Genomic DNA, 18,861 nt, shown 5'->3' with positions numbered 1-18,861 from the left:
GAGATGCTGGATACTGTTAACCCACACATTCTCCAACCAGCAGAGAGATTACAGATGCTGTTAACCCACAAATTCTCCATCAGCAGAGAGATTCCAGGTACTGTTAACCCACATATTCTCCAACAGCAGAGAGATGCCGGATACTGTTAACCCACACATTCTCCAACCATCAGAGAGATGCCAGATACTGTTAACTCACACATTCTCCATCAGCAGAGAGATGCAGGATGCTGTTAACACACACATTCTCCACCAGCAGAGAGATGCCAGATACTGTTAAACCACACATTCTCCACCAGCAGAGAGGTGCCAGATACTGTTAACCCACACATTCTCCAACCAGCAGAGAGATGCCATATACTGTTAACCCACACATTCTCCACCAGCAGAAAGATGCCAGATACTGTTAACCCACACATTCTCCACCAGCAGAGAGATGCCGGATACTGTTAACCCACACATTCTCCACCAGCAGAGAGATGCCGGATACTGTAAACCCTCACATTCTCAACCAGCAGAGAGATGCCGGATACTGTTAACCCACACATTCTCCACCAGCAGAGAGATGCCGGATACTGTTAACCCACACATTCTCCAACCAGCAGAGAGATGCCAGATACTGTTAATCCACACATTCTCCACCAGCAGAGAGATGCCGGATAGTGTTAACCCACACATTCTCCACCAGCAGAGAGATGCCAGATAATGTTAACCCGCTCATTCTCCACCAGCAGAGAGATGCCAGATACTGTTAACCCACACATTCTCCAACCAGCAGAGAGATTACAGATGCTGTTAACCCACAAATTCTCCATCAGCAGAGAGATTCCAGGTACTGTTAACCCACATATTCTCCAACAGCAGAGAGATGCCGGATACTGTTAACCCACACATTCTCCAACCATCAGAGAGATGCCAGATACTGTTAACTCACACATTCTCCATCAGCAGAGAGATGCAGGATGCTGTTAACACACACATTCTCCACCAGCAGAGAGATGCCAGATACTGTTAAACCACACATTCTCCACCAGCAGAGAGGTGCCAGATACTGTTAACCCACACATTCTCCAACCAGCAGAGAGATGCCATATACTGTTAACCCACACATTCTCCACCAGCAGAAAGATGCCAGATACTGTTAACCCACACATTCTCCACCAGCAGAGAGATGCCGGATACTGTTAACCCACACATTCTCCACCAGCAGAGAGATGCCGGATACTGTAAACCCTCACATTCTCAACCAGCAGAGAGATGCCGGATACTGTTAACCCACACATTCTCCACCAGCAGAGAGATGCCGGATACTGTTAACCCACACATTCTCCAACCAGCAGAGAGATGCCAGATACTGTTAATCCACACATTCTCCACCAGCAGAGAGATGCCGGATAGTGTTAACCCACACATTCTCCACCAGCAGAGAGATGCCAGATAATGTTAACCCGCTCATTCTCCACCAGCAGAGAGATGCCAGATACTGTTAACCCCAACATTCTCCAACCAGCAGAGAGATTCCAGATACTGTTAAGCTGCACATTCTCCATCAGCAGAGAGATGCCGAATACTGTTAACACACACATTCTCCACCAGCAGAGAGATGCCGGATACTGTTAACCCACACATTCTCCAACCATCAGAGAAATGCCAGATACTGTTAACTCACACATTCTCCATCAGCAGAGAGATGCTGGATACTGATAACACACACATTCTCCACCAGCAGAGAGTTGCCGGATACTGTTAACCCACACAACCTCCAACCAGCAGTGAGATTCCAGATACTGTTAACCCACACATTCTCCACCAGCAGAGAGATGCCAGATACTGTTAACCCGCACATTCTCAACCAGCAGAGAGATGCCGGATACTGTTAACCCACACAACCTCCAAACAGCAGAGAGATTCCAGATACTGTTAACCCACACATTCTCCACCAGCAGAGAGATGCGAGATACTGTGAACCCACACATTCTCCATCAGCAGAGAGATACCGGATACTGTTAACCCACACATTCTCCAACCAACAGAAAGATTCCAGATACTGTTAAGCCGCACATTCTCCATCAGCAGAGAGATGCCGAATAATGTTAACACACACATTCTCCACCAGCAGAGAGATGCCGGATACTGTTAACCCACACATTCTCCAACCATCAGAGAGATGCCAGATACTATTAACTCACACATTCTCCATCAGCAGAGAGATGCCGAATACTGTTAACACATACATTCTCCACCAGCAGAGAGATGCCGGATACTGTTAACCCACACATTCTCCAACCATCAGAGAAATGCCAGATACTGTTAACTCACACATTCTCCATCAGCAGAGAGATGCTGGATACTGATAACACACACATTCTCCACCAGCATAGAGTTGCCGGATACTGTTAACCCACACAACCTCCAACCAGCTGTGAGATTCCAGATACTGTTAACCCACACATTCTCCACCAGCAGAGAGGTGCCAGATACTGTTAACCCACACATTCTCCAACCAGCAGAGAGGTTCCGGATACAGTTAACCCACACATTCTCCAACCAGCAGAGAGATGCCGGATACTGTTAACCCACACATTCTCCAACCAGCAGAGAGAATCCAGATACTGTTAACCCGCACATTCTCCATCAGCAGAGAGATGCCGGATACTGTTAACCCACACATTCTCCACCAGCAGAGAGATGCCGGATACTGTTAACCCACACATTCTCCAACCATCAGAGAGATGACAGATACCGCTAACCCACACATTCTCCATCAGCAGAGAGATGCTGGGTACTGTTAACACACACATTCTCCACCAGCAGAGAGATGCCGGATACTGTGAGCCCACACAACCTCCAACCAGCAGAGAGATTCCAGATACTGTTAAGCCACACATTCTCCACCAGCAGAGAGATGCCAGATACTGTTAACCCACACATTCTCCACCAGCAGAGAGATGCCAGATACTGTTAACCCACACATTCTCCAACCGGCAGAGAGATTCCAGATACTGTTAACCCACACATTCTCCATCAGCAGAGAGATTCCAGGTACTGTTAACCCACATCTTCTCCATCAGCAGAGAGATGCCGGATACTGTTATCCCACACATTCTCCAACCAGCAGAGAGATTACAGATGCTGTTAACCCACAAATTCTCCATCAGCAGAGAGATTCCAGGTACTGTTAACCCACATATTCTCCAACAGCGGAGAGATGCCGGATACTGTTAACCCACACATTCTCCAACCAGCAGAGAGATTCCAGATACTGTTAAGCCGCACATTCTCCATCAGCAGAGAGATGCCGAATACTGTTAACACACACATTCTCCACCAGCAGAGAGATGCCGGATACTGTTAACCCACACATTCTCCAACCATCAGAGAGATGCCAGATACTATTAACTCACACATTCTCCATCAGCAGAGAGATGCCGAATACTGTTAACACACACATTCTCCACCAGCAGAGAGATGCCGGATACTGTTAACCCACACATTCTCCAAACATCAGAGAAATGCCAGATACTGTTAACTCACACATTCTCCATCAGCAGAGAGATGCTGGATACTGATAACACACACATTCTCCACCAGCAGAGAGTTGCCGGATACTGTCAACCCACACAACCTCCAACCAGCAGTGAGATTCCAGATACTGTTAACCCACACATTCTCCACCAGCAGAGAGGTGCCAGATACTGTTAACCCACGCATTCTCCAACCAGCAGAGAGGTGCCGGATACTGTTAACCCACACATTCTCCACCAGCAGAGAGATGCCGGATACTGTTAACCCACACGTTCTCCAACCATCAGAGAGATGACAGATACTGCTAACCCACACATTCTCCATCAGCAGAGAGATGCTGGATACTGTTAACACACACATTCTCCACCAGCAGAGAGATGCCGGATACTGTGAGTGCACACAACCTCCAACCAGCAGAGAGATTGCAGATACTGTTAAGCCACACATTCTCCACCAGCAGAGAGATGCCAGATACTGTTAACCCACACATTCTCCACCAGCAGAGAGATGCCAGATACTGTTAACCCACAAATTCTCCAACCGGCAGAGAGATTCCAGATACTGTTAACCCACACATTCTCCATCAGCAGAGAGATTCCAGGTACTGTTAACCCACATCTTCTCCATCAGCAGAGAGATGCCGGATACTGTTAACCCACACATTCTCCAACCAGCAGAGAGATTACAGATGCTGTTAACCCACAAATTCTCCATCAGCAGAGAGATTCCAGGTACTGTTAACCCACACATTCTCCAACCATCAGAGAGATGCCAGATACTGTTAACTCACACATTCTCCAACCAGCAGAGAGATGCCGGATACTGTTAGCCCACACATTCTCCACCAGCAGACAGATGCCGGATACTGTTAACCCACACATTCTCCAACCAGCAGAGAGATGCCGTATACTGATAACCCACACATTCTCCACGAGCAGAAAGATGCCAGATACTGTTAACCCACACATTCTCCAACCATCAGAGAGATGACAGATACTGCTAACCCACACATTCTCCATCAGCAGAGAGATGCTGGATACTGTTAACACACACATTCTCCACCAGCAGAGAGATGCCGGATACTGTGAGCCCACGCAACCTCCAACCAGCAGAGAGATTCCAGATACTGTTAAGCCACACATTCTCCACCAGCAGAGAGATGCCAGATACTGTTAACCCACACATTCTCCACCAGGAGAGAGATGCCAGATACTGTTAACCCACACATTCTCCAACCGGCAGAGAGATTCCAGATACTGTTAACCCACACATTCTCCATCAGCAGAGAGATTCCAGGTACTGTTAACCCACATATTCTCCATCAGCAGAGAGATGCCGGATACTGTTAACCCACACATTCTCCAACCATCAGAGAAATGCCAGATACTGTTAACTCACACATTCTCCATCAGCAGAGAGATGCTGGATACTGATAACACACACATTCTCCACCAGCAGAGAGTTGCCGGATACTGTTAACCCACACAACCTCCAACCAGCAGTGAGATTCCAGATACTGTTAACCCACACATTCTCCAACCGGCAGAGAGATTCCAGATACTGTTAACCCACACATTCTCAATCAGCAGAGAGATTCCAGGTACTGTTAACCCACATCTTCTCCATCAGCAGAGAGATGCCGGACACTGTTAACCCACACATTCTCCAACCAGCAGAGAGATTACAGATGCTGTTAACCCACAAATTCTCCATCAGCAGAGAGATTCCAGGTACTGTTAACCCACATATTCTCCAACAGCAGAGAGATGCCGGATACTGTTAACCCACACATTCTCCAACCATCAGAGAGATGCCAGATACTGTTAACTCACACATTCTCCATCAGCAGAGAGATGCAGGATGCTGTTAACACACACATTCTCCACCAGCAGAGAGATGCCAGATACTGTTAAACCACACATTCTCCACCAGCAGAGAGGTGCCAGATACTGTTAACCCACACATTCTCCAACCAGCAGAGAGATGCCGTATACTGTTAACCCACACATTCTCCACCAGCAGAAAGATGCCAGATACTGTTAACCCACACATTCTCCACCAGCAGAGAGATGCCGGATACTGTTAACCCACACATTCTCCACCAGCAGAGAGATGCCGGATACTGTTAACCCACACATTCTCCACCAGCAGAGAGATGCCGGATACTGTTAACCCACACATTCTCCAACCAGCAGAGAGATGCCAGATACTGTTAACACACACATTCTCCATCAGCAGAGAGATGCCGGATAGTGTTAACCCACACATTCTCCACCAGCAGAGAGATGCCGGATACTGTTAACACACACATTCTCCACCAGCAGAGAGATGCCAAATACAGTTAACACACGCAATCTCCATCAGCAGAGAGATGCCGGATACTGTTATCCCACACATTCTCCACCAGCAGACAGATGCCGGATACTGTTAACCCACACATTCTCCACCAGCAGAGAGATGCCAGATACGGTTAACCCACACATTCTCCAACCAGCAGAGAGATTCCAGATACTGTTAACCCACACAGTCTCCATCAGCACAGAGATTCCAGGTACTGTTAAACCACATGTTCTCCATCAGCAGAGAGATGCCGGATGCTGTTAACCCACCCATTCTCCATCAGCAGAGAGATTCCAGGTACTGTTAACCCACATATTCTCCATCAGCAGAGAGATGCCGAATACTGTTAACACACACATTCTCCACCAGCAGAGAGATGCCGGATACTGTTAACCCACACATTCTCCAACCATCAGAGAGATGCCAGATACTATTAACTCACACATTCTCCATCAGCAGAGAGATGCAGGATACTGTTAACACACACATTCTCCACCAGCAGAGAGATGCCGGATACTGTTAACCCACACAACCTCCACCCAGCAGTGAGATTCCAGATACTGTTAACCCACACATTCTCCACCAGCAGAGAGATGCCAGATACTGTTAACCCACACATTCTCCACCAGCAGAGAGGTGCCAGATAATGTTAACCCGCTCATTCTCCACCAGCAGAGAGATGCCAGATACTGTTAACCCACACATTCTCCAACCAGCAGAGAGATGCCGGATATTGTTAACCCACACATTCTCCAACCAGCAGAGAGATGCCGGATACTGTTAACCCACACGTTCTCCATCAGCTGAAGGATGCCAGGTACTGTTAACCCACACATTCTCAACCAGCAGAGAGATGCCGGATACTGTTAACCCACACATTCTCCACCAGCAGAGAGATGCCGGATACTGTTAACCCACACATTCTCCAACCATCAGAGAGATGCCAGATACTATTAACTCACACATTCTCCATCAGCAGAGAGATGCAGGATACTGTTAACACACACATTCTCCACCAGCAGAGAGATGCCGGATACTGTTAACCCACACAACCTCCACCCAGCAGTGAGATTCCAGATACTGTTAACCCACACATTCTCCACCAGCAGAGAGATGCCAGATACTGTTAACCCACACATTCTCCACCAGCAGAGAGGTGCCAGATAATGTTAACCCGCTCATTCTCCACCAGCAGAGAGATGCCAGATACTGTTAACCCACACATTCTCCAACCAGCAGAGAGATGCCGGATATTGTTAACCCACACATTCTCCAACCAGCAGAGAGATGCCGGATACTGTTAACCCACACGTTCTCCATCAGCTGAAGGATGCCAGGTACTGTTAACCCACACATTCTCCACCAGCAGAGAGGTGCCAGATAATGTTAACCCGCTCATTCTCCACCAGCAGAGAGATGCCAGATACTGTTAACCCACACATTCTCCAACCAGCAGAGAGATGCCGGATACTGTTAACCCACACATTCTCCACCAGCAGAGAGATGCCGGATACTGTTAACCCACACATTCTCCAACCAGCAGAGACATGCCGGATACTGTTAACTCACACATTCTCCATCAGCAGAGAGATGCCAGATACTGTTAACACACACATTCTCCACCAGCAGAGAGATGCCGGATACTGTTAATCCACACATTCTCCATCAGCAGAGAAATGCCAGATGCTGTTAACCCACACATTCTCAACCAGCAGAGCGATGCCAGATACTGTCAATCCACACATTCTCCAACCGGCAGAGAGATTCCAGATACTGTTAAGCTGCACATTCTCCATCAGCAGAGAGATGCCGAATACTGTTAACACACACATTCTCCACCAGCAGAGAGATGCCGGATACTGTTAACCCACACATTCTCCAACCATCAGAGAAATGCCAGATACTGTTAACTCACACATTTTCCATCAGCAGAGAGATACTGGATACTGATAACACACACATTCTCCACCAGCAGAGAGTTGCCGGATACTGTTAACCCACACAATCTCCAACCAGCAGTGAGATTCCAGATACTGTTAACCCACACATTCTCCACCAGCAGAGAGATGCCAGATACTGTTAACCCACACATTCTCAACCAGCAGAGAGATGCCGGATACTGTTAACCCACACAACCTCCAAACAGCAGAGAGATTCCAGATACTGTTAACCCACACATTCTCCACCAGCAGAGAGATGCCAGATACTGTGAACCCACACATTCTCCATCAGCAGAGACATACCGGATACTGTTAACCCACACATTCTCCAACCAGCAGAGAGATTCCAGATACTGTTAAGCCGCACATTCTCCATCAGCAGAGAGATGCCGAATACTGTTAACACACACATTCTCCACCAGCAGAGAGATGCCGGATACTGTTAACCCACACATTCTCCAACCATCAGAGAGATGCCAGATACTATTAACACACACATTCTCCACCAGCAGAGAGTTGCCGGATACTGTTAACCCACACAACCTCCAACCAGCAGTGAGATTCCAGATACTGTTAACCCACACATTCTCCACCAGCAGAGAGGTGCCAGATACTGTTAACCCACACATTCTCCAACCAGCAGAGAGGTGCCGGATACTGTTAACCCACACATTCTCCAACCAGCAGAGAGATGCCGGATACTGTTAACCCACACATTCTCCAACCAGCAGAGAGAATCCAGATACTGTTAACCCGCACATTCTCCATCAGCAGAGAGATGCCGGATACTGTTAACCCACACATTCTCCAACCATCAGAGAAATGCCAGATACTGTTAACTCACACATTCTCCATCAGCAGAGAGATGCTGGATACTGATAACACACTCATTCTCACCCAGCAGAGAGTTGCCGGATACTGTTAACCCACACAACCTCCAACCAGCAGTGAGATTCCAGATACTGTTAACCCACACATTCTCCACCAGCAGAGAGGTGCCAGATACAGTTAACCCACACATTCTCCAACCAGCAGAGAGGTGCCGGATACTGTTAACCCACACATTCTCCAACCAGCAGAGAGATGCCGGATACTGTTAACCCGCACATTCTCCACCAGCAGAGAGATGCCGGATACTGTGAGCCCGCACAACCTCCAACCAGCAGAGAGATTCCAGATACTGTTAAGCCACACATTCTCCACCAGCAGAGAGATGCCAGATACTGTTAACCCACACATTCTCCACCAGCAGAGAGATGCCAGATACTGTTAACCCCCACATTCTCCAACCGGCAGAGAGATTCCAGATACTGTTAACCCACACATTCTCCATCAGCAGAGAGATTCCAGGTACTGTTAACCCACATCTTCTCCATCAGCAGAGAGATGCTGGATACTGTTAACCCACACATTCTCCAACCAGCAGAGAGATTACAGATACTGTTAACTCACACATTCTCCATCAGCAGAGAGATGCAGGATGCTGTTAACACACACATTCTCCACCAGCAGAGAGATGCCAGATACTGTTAAACCACACATTCTCCACCAGCAGAGAGGTGCCAGATACTGTTAACCCACACATTCTCCAACCAGCAGAGAGATGCCGTATACTGTTAACCCACACATTCTCCACCAGCAGAAAGATGCCAGATACTGTTAACCCACACATTCTCCACCAGCAGAGAGATGCCGGATACTGTTAACCCACACATTCTCCACCAGCAGAGAGATGCCGGATACTGTAAACCCTCACATTCTCAACCAGCAGAGAGATGCCGGATACTGTTAACCCACACATTCTCCACCAGCAGAGAGATGCCGGATACTGTTAACCCACACATTCTCCAACCAGCAGAGAGATGCCAGATACTGTTAATCCACACATTCTCCACCAGCAGAGAGATGCCGGATAGTGTTAACCCACACATTCTCCACCAGCAGAGAGATGCCAGATAATGTTAACCCGCTCATTCTCCACCAGCAGAGAGATGCCAGATACTGTTAACCCAAACATTCTCCAACCAGCAGAGAGATTCCAGATACTGTTAAGCTGGACATTCTCCATCAGCAGAGAGATGCCGAATACTGTTAACACACACATTCTCCACCAGCAGAGAGATGCCGGATACTGTTAACCCACACATTCTCCAACCATCAGAGAAATGCCAGATACTGTTAACTCACACATTCTCCATCAGCAGAGAGATGCTGGATACTGATAACACACACATTCTCCACCAGCAGAGAGTTGCCGGATACTGTTAACCCACACAACCTCCAACCAGCAGTGAGATTCCAGATACTGTTAACCCACACATTCTCCACCAGCAGAGAGATGCCAGATACTGTTAACCCGCACATTCTCAACCAGCAGAGAGATGCCGGATACTGTTAACCCACACAACCTCCAAACAGCAGAGAGATTCCAGATACTGTTAACCCACACATTCTCCACCAGCAGAGAGATGCGAGATACTGTGAACCCACACATTCTCCATCAGCAGAGAGATACCGGATACTGTTAACCCACACATTCTCCAACCAACAGAAAGATTCCAGATACTGTTAAGCCGCACATTCTCCATCAGCAGAGAGATGCCGAATAATGTTAACACACACATTCTCCACCAGCAGAGAGATGCCGGATACTGTTAACCCACACATTCTCCAACCATCAGAGAGATGCCAGATACTATTAACTCACACATTCTCCATCAGCAGAGAGATGCCGAATACTGTTAACACACACATTCTCCACCAGCAGAGAGATGCCGGATACTGTTAACCCACACATTCTCCAACCATCAGAGAAATGCCAGATACTGTTAACTCACACATTCTCCATCAGCAGAGAGATGCTGGATACTGATAACACACACATTCTCCACCAGCATAGAGTTGCCGGATACTGTTAACCCACACAACCTCCAACCAGCAGTGAGATTCCAGATACTGTTAACCCACACATTCTCCACCAGCAGAGAGGTGCCAGATACTGTTAACCCACACATTCTCCAACCAGCAGAGAGGTTCCGGATACAGTTAACCCACACATTCTCCAACCAGCAGAGAGATGCCGGATACTGTTAACCCACACATTCTCCAACCAGCAGAGAGAATCCAGATACTGTTAACCCGCACATTCTCCATCAGCAGAGAGATGCCGGATACTGTTAACCCACACATTCTCCACCAGCAGAGAGATGCCGGATACTGTTAACCCACACATTCTCCAACCATCAGAGAGATGACAGATACCGCTAACCCACACATTCTCCATCAGCAGAGAGATGCTGGGTACTGTTAACACACACATTCTCCACCAGCAGAGAGATGCCGGATACTGTGAGCCCACACAACCTCCAACCAGCAGAGAGATTCCAGATACTGTTAAGCCACACATTCTCCACCAGCAGAGAGATGCCAGATACTGTTAACCCACACATTCTCCACCAGCAGAGAGATGCCAGATACTGTTAACCCACACATTCTCCAACCGGCAGAGAGATTCCAGATACTGTTAACCCACACATTCTCCATCAGCAGAGAGATTCCAGGTACTGTTAACCCACATCTTCTCCATCAGCAGAGAGATGCCGGATACTGTTATCCCACACATTCTCCAACCAGCAGAGAGATTACAGATGCTGTTAACCCACAAATTCTCCATCAGCAGAGAGATTCCAGGTACTGTTAACCCACATATTCTCCAACAGTGGAGAGATGCCGGATACTGTTAACCCACACATTCTCCAACCAGCAGAGAGATTCCAGATACTGTTAAGCCGCACATTCTCCATCAGCAGAGAGATGCCGAATACTGTTAACACACACATTCTCCACCAGCAGAGAGATGCCGGATACTGTTAACCCACACATTCTCCAACCATCAGAGAGATGCCAGATACTATTAACTCACACATTCTCCATCAGCAGAGAGATGCCGAATACTGTTAACACACACATTCTCCACCAGCAGAGAGATGCCGGATACTGTTAACCCACACATTCTCCAAACATCAGAGAAATGCCAGATACTGTTAACTCACACATTCTCCATCAGCAGAGAGATGCTGGATACTGATAACACACACATTCTCCACCAGCAGAGAGTTGCCGGATACTGTCAACCCACACAACCTCCAACCAGCAGTGAGATTCCAGATACTGTTAACCCACACATTCTCCACCAGCAGAGAGGTGCCAGATACTGTTAACCCACGCATTCTCCAACCAGCAGAGAGGTGCCGGATACTGTTAACCCACACATTCTCCACCAGCAGAGAGATGCCGGATACTGTTAACCCACACATTCTCCAACCATCAGAGAGATGACAGATACTGCTAACCCACACATTCTCCATCAGCAGAGAGATGCTGGATACTGTTAACACACACATTCTCCACCAGCAGAGAGATGCCGGATACTGTGAGTGCACACAACCTCCAACCAGCAGAGAGATTGCAGATACTGTTAAGCCACACATTCTCCACCAGCAGAGAGATGCCAGATACTGTTAACCCACACATTCTCCACCAGCAGAGAGATGCCAGATACTGTTAACCCACAAATTCTCCAACCGGCAGAGAGATTCCAGATACTGTTAACCCACACATTCTCCATCAGCAGAGAGATTCCAGGTACTGTTAACCCACATCTTCTCCATCAGCAGAGAGATGCCGGATACTGTTAACCCACACATTCTCCAACCAGCAGAGAGATTACAGATGCTGTTAACCCACAAATTCTCCATCAGCAGAGAGATTCCAGGTACTGTTAACCCACACATTCTCCAACCATCAGAGAGATGCCAGATACTGTTAACTCACACATTCTCCAACCAGCAGAGAGATGCCGGATACTGTTAGCCCACACATTCTCCACCAGCAGACAGATGCCGGATACTGTTAACCCACACATTCTCCAACCAGCAGAGAGATGCCGTATACTGATAACCCACACATTCTCCACGAGCAGAAAGATGCCAGATACTGTTAACCCACACATTCTCCAACCATCAGAGAGATGACAGATACTGCTAACCCACACATTCTCCATCAGCAGAGAGATGCTGGATACTGTTAACACACACATTCTCCACCAGCAGAGAGATGCCGGATACTGTGAGCCCACGCAACCTCCAACCAGCAGAGAGATTCCAGATACTGTTAAGCCACACATTCTCCACCAGCAGAGAGATGCCAGATACTGTTAACCCACACATTCTCCACCAGGAGAGAGATGCCAGATACTGTTAACCCACACATTCTCCAACCGGCAGAGAGATTCCAGATACTGTTAACCCACACATTCTCCATCAGCAGAGAGATTCCAGGTACTGTTAACCCACATATTCTCCATCAGCAGAGAGATGCCGGATACTGTTAACCCACACATTCTCCAACCAGCAGAGAGATTACAGATGCTGTTAACCCACAAATTCTCCATCAGCAGAGAGATTCCAGGTACTGTTAACACACATATTCTCCAACCATCAGAGAGATGCCAGATACTGTTAACTCACACATTCTCCATCAGCAGAGAGATTCCAGGTACTGTTAACCCACACATTCTCCAACCATCAGAGAGATGCCAGATACTGTTAACTCACACATTCTCCAACCAGCAGAGAGATGCCGGATACTGTTAGCCCACACATTCTCCACCAGCAGACAGATGCCGGATACTGTTAACCCACACATTCTCCAACCAGCAGAGAGATGCCGTATACTGATAACCCACACATTCTCCACCAGCAGAAAGATGCCAGATACTGTTAACCCACACATTCTCCACCTGCAGAGAGATGCCGGATACTGTTAACCCACACATTCTCCACCAGCAGAGAGATGCCGGATACTGTAAACCCACACATTCCCCACCAGCAGAGAGATGCCGGATACTGTTAACCCAAACATTCTCCAACCAGCAGAGAGATGCCGGATACTGTTAACCCATACATTCTCCACCAGCAGAGAGATGCCTGATACAGTGAACCCACACATTCTCCACCAGCAGAGGGATGCCGGATACTGTTAACACACACATTCTCCACCAGCAGAGAGATGCCGGACACTGTTAATCCACACATTCTCCAACAGCAGAGAAATGCCAGATGCTGCTAACCCACACATTCTCAACCAGCAGAGAGATGCCGGATACTGATAACCCACACAACCTCCAAACAGCAGAGAGATTCCAGATACCGTTAAGCCGCACATTCTCCATCAGCAGAGAGATGCCGACTACTGTTAACACACACATTCTCCACCAGCAGAGAGATGCCGGATACTGTTAACCCACACATTCTCCAACCATCAGAGAGATGCCAGATACTATTAACTCACACATTCTCCATCAGCAGAGAGATGCAGGATACTGTTAACACACACATTCTTCACCAGCAGAGAGATGCCGGATACTGTTAACCCACACAACCTCCACCCAGCAGTGAGATTCCAGATACTGTTAACCCACACATTCTCCACCAGCAGAGAGATGCCAGATAATGTTAACCCACACATTCTCCACCAGCAGAGAGGTGCCAGATAATTGTAACCCGCTCATTCTCCACCAGCAGAGAGATGCCAGATACTGTTAACCCACACATTCTCCAACCAGCAGAGAGATGCCGGATATTGTTAACCCACACATTCTCCAACCAGCAGAGAGATGCCGGATACTGTTAACCCACACATTCTCCATCAGCAGAAAGATGCCAGGTACTGTTAACCCACACATTCTCAACCAGCAGAGAGATGCCGGATACTGTTAACCCACACATTCTCCACCAGCAGAGAGATGCCGGATACTGTTAACCCACACATTCTCCAACCAGCAGAGAGATACCGGATACTGTTAACTCACACATTCTCCATCAGCAGAGAGATGCCAGATACTGTTAACACACACATTCTCCACCAGCAGAGAGATGCCGAATACTGTTAACACACACATTCTCCACCAGCAGAGAGATGCCGGATACTGTTAACCCACACATTCTCCAACCATCAGAGAAATGCCAGATACTGTTAACTCACATATTCTCCATCAGCAGAGAGATGCTGGATACTGATAACAGACACATTCTCCACCAGCAGAGAGTTGCCGGATACTGTTAACCCACAGAACCTCCAACCAGCAGTGAGATTCCTGATACTGTTAACCCACACATTCTCCACCAGCAGAGAGATGCCAGATACTGTTAACCCACACATTCTCCAACAGCAGAGAGGTGCCAGATACTGTTAACCCACACATTCTCCACCAGCAGAGAGATGCCGGATATTGTTAACCCACACATTCTCCAACCATCAGAGAGATGACAGATACTGCTAACCCACACATTCTCCATCAGCAGAGAGATGCTGGATACTGTTAACACACACATTCTCCACCAGCAGAGAGATGCCGGATACTGTGAACCCACACAACCTCCAACCAGCAGAGAGATTCCAGATACTGCTAAGCCACACATTCTCCACCAGCAGAGAGATGCCAGATACTGTTAACCCACACATTATCCACCAGCAGAGAGATGCCAGATACTGTTAACCCACACATTCTCCAACCGGCAGAGAGATTCCAGATACTGTTAACCCACACATTCTCCATCAGCAGAGACATTCCAGGTACTGTTAACCCACATATTCTCCATCAGCAGAGAGATGCCGGATACTGTTAACCCACACATTCTCCAACCAGCAGAGAGATTACAGATACTGTTAACCCACAAATTCTCCATCAGCAGAGAGATTCCAGGTACTGTTAACCCACATATTCTCCAACCATCAGAGAGATGCCAGATACTGTTAACTCACACATTCTCCATCAGCAGAGAGATTCCAGGTACTGTTAACCCACACATTCTCCAACCATCAGAGAGATGCCAGATACTGTTAACTCACACATTCTCCAACCAGCAGAGAAATGCCGGATACTGTTAGCCCACACATTCTCCACCAGCAGACAGATGCCGGATACTGTTAACCCACACATTCTCCAACCAGCAGAGAGATGCCGTATACTGATAACCCACACATTCTCCACCAGCAGAAAGATGCCAGATACTGTTAACCCACACATTCTCCAACCATCAGAGAGATGACAGATACTGCTAACCCACACATTCTCCATCAGCAGAGAGATGCTGTATACTGTTAACACACACATTCTCCACCAGCAGAGAGATGCCGGATACTGTGAGCCCACACAACCTCCAACCAGAAGAGAGATTCCAGATACTGTTAAGCCACACATTCTCCACCAGCAGAGAGATGCCAGATACTGTTAACCCACACATTCTCCACCAGCAGAGAGATGCCAGATACTGTTAACCCACACATTCTCCAACCGGCAGAGAGATTCCAGATACTGTTAACCCACACATTCTCCATCAGCAGAGAGATTCCAGGTACTGTTAACCCACATATTCTCCATCAGCAGAGAGATGCCGGATACTGTTAACCCACACATTCTCCAACCAGCAGAGAGATTACAGATGCTGTTAACCCACAAATTCTCCATCAGCAGAGAGATTCCAGGTACTGTTAACCCACATATTCTCCAACCATCAGAGAGATGCCAGATACTGTTAACTCACACATTCTCCATCAGCAGAGAGATTCCAGGTACTGTTAACCCACACATTCTCCAACCATCAGAGAGATGCCAGATACTGTTAACTCACACATTCTCCAACCAGAAGAGAGATGCCGGATACTGTGAGCCCACACATTCTCCACCAGCAGACAGATGCCGGATACTGTTAACCCACACATTCTCCAACCAGCAGAGAGATGCCGTATACTCATAACCCACACATTCTCCACCAGCAGAAAGATGCCAAATACTGTTAACCCACACATTCTCCACCTGCAGAGAGATGCCGGATACTGTTAACCCACACATTCTCCACCAGCAGAGAGATGCCGGATACTGTAAACCCACACATTCTCAACCAGCAGAGAGATGCCGGATACTGTTAACCCACACATTCTCCACCAGCAGAGAGATGCCGGATACTGTTAACCCACACATTCTCCAACCAGCAGAGAGATGCCTGATACAGTGAACCCACACATTCTCCACCAGCAGAGGGATGCCGGATACTGTTAATCCACACATTCTCCAACAGCAGAGAAATGCCAGAAGCTGCTAACCCACACATTCTCAACCAGCAGAGAGATGCCGGATACTGTTAACCCACACATTCTCCACCAGCAGAGAGATGCCAAATACTATGAACCCACACATTCTCCATCAGCAGAGAGATACCGGATACTGTTAACCCACACATTCTCCAACCAGCAGAGAGGTTCCAGATACCGTTAAGCCGCACATTCTCCATCAGCAGAGAGATGCCGAATACTGTTAACACACACATTCTCCACCAGCAGAGAGATGCCGGATACTGTTAACCCACACAGTCTCCAACCATCAGAGAGATGCCGGATACTGTTAACCCACACATTCTCCACCAGCAGAGAGATGCCGGATACTGTTAACCCACACATTCTCCAACCATCAGAGAGATGACAGATACTGCTAACCCACACATTCTCCATCAGCAGAGAGATGCTGGATACTGTTAACACACACATTCTCCACCAGCAGAGAGATGCCGGATACTGTGAGCCCACACAACCTTCAACCAGCAGAGAGATTCCAGATATTGTTAAGCCACACATTCTCCACCAGCAGAGAGATGCCAGATACTGTTAACCCACGCATTCTCCACCAGCAGAGAGATGCCAGATACTGTTAACCCACACATTCTCCAACCGGCAGAGAGATTCCAGATACTGTTAACCCACACATTCTCCATCAGCAGAGAGATTCCAGGTACTGTTAACCCACATATTCTCCATCAGCAGAGAGATGCCGGATACTGTTAACCCACACATTCTCCAACCAGCAGAGAGATTACAGATGCTGTTAACCCACAAATTCTCCATCAGCAGAGAGATTCCAGGTGCTGTTAACCCACATATTCTCCAACAGCAGAGAGATGCCGGATACTGTTAACCCACACATTCTCCAACCATCAGAGAGATGCCAGATACTGTTAACTCACACATTCTCCATCAGCAGAGAGATGCAGGATGCTGTTAACACACACATTCTCCACCAGCAGAGAGATGCCAGATACTGTTAAACCACACATTCTCCACCAGCAGAGAGGTGCCAGATACTGTTAACCCACACATTCTCCAACCAGCAGAGAGATGCCGTATACTGTTAACCCACACATTCTCCACCAGCAGAAAGATGTCAGATACTGTTAACCCACACATTCTCCACCAGCAGAGAGATGCCGGATACTGTTAACCCACACATTCTCCACCAGCAGAGAGATGACGGATACTGTAAACCCTCACATTCTCAACCAGCAGAGAGATGCCGGATACTGTTAACCCACACATTCTCCACCAGCAGAGAGATGCCGGATACTGTTAACCCAAACATTCTCCAACCAGCAGAGAGATGCCTGATACAGTGAACCCACACATTCTCCACCAGCAGACGGATGCCGGATACTGTTAACACACACATTCTCCACCAGCAGAGAGATGCCGGACACTGTTAATCCACACATTCTCCAACAGCAGAGAAATCCCAGATGCTGCTAACCCACACATTCTCAACCAGCAGAGAGATGCCGGATACTGTTAACCCACACAACCTCCAAACAGCAGAGAGATTCCAGATACTGTTAACCCACACATTCTCCACCAGCAGAGAGATGCCAGATACTGTGAACCCACACATTCTCCATCAGCAGAGAGATACCGGATACTGTTAACCCACACATTCTCCACCTGCAGAGAGATGCCTGATACTGTTAATCCACACATTCTCCAACCAGCAGAGAGATTCCAGATACTGTTAAGCCGCACATTCTCGATCAGCAGAGAGATGCCGAATACTGTTAACCCACACATTCTCCAACCATCAGAGAGATGCCAGATACTATTAACTCACACATTCTCCATCAGCAGAGAGATGCAGGATACTGTTAACACACACATTCTCCACCAACAGAGAGATGCC

At 47.7% G+C, this 18,861-nt stretch overlaps 1 protein-coding gene across 2 annotated transcripts in view; it reads right to left on the bottom strand.

Annotated features, from left to right (window-relative positions):
* The window catches only part of LOC140200175 (rho GTPase-activating protein 20-like), a 409,640-nt gene that overhangs the window by 13,978 nt on the left and 376,801 nt on the right, over positions 1-18,861 (bottom strand). The window lies entirely within an intron of this gene.

This window comes from Mobula birostris, chromosome 7 (genome assembly GCF_030028105.1).
Source record: "Mobula birostris isolate sMobBir1 chromosome 7, sMobBir1.hap1, whole genome shotgun sequence".
Taxonomy (NCBI): Eukaryota; Metazoa; Chordata; class Chondrichthyes; order Myliobatiformes; family Myliobatidae; genus Mobula; species Mobula birostris.
Note: the sequence above shows the minus strand (reverse complement) of the source record. Positions and strands in the feature narration are given on the sequence as shown.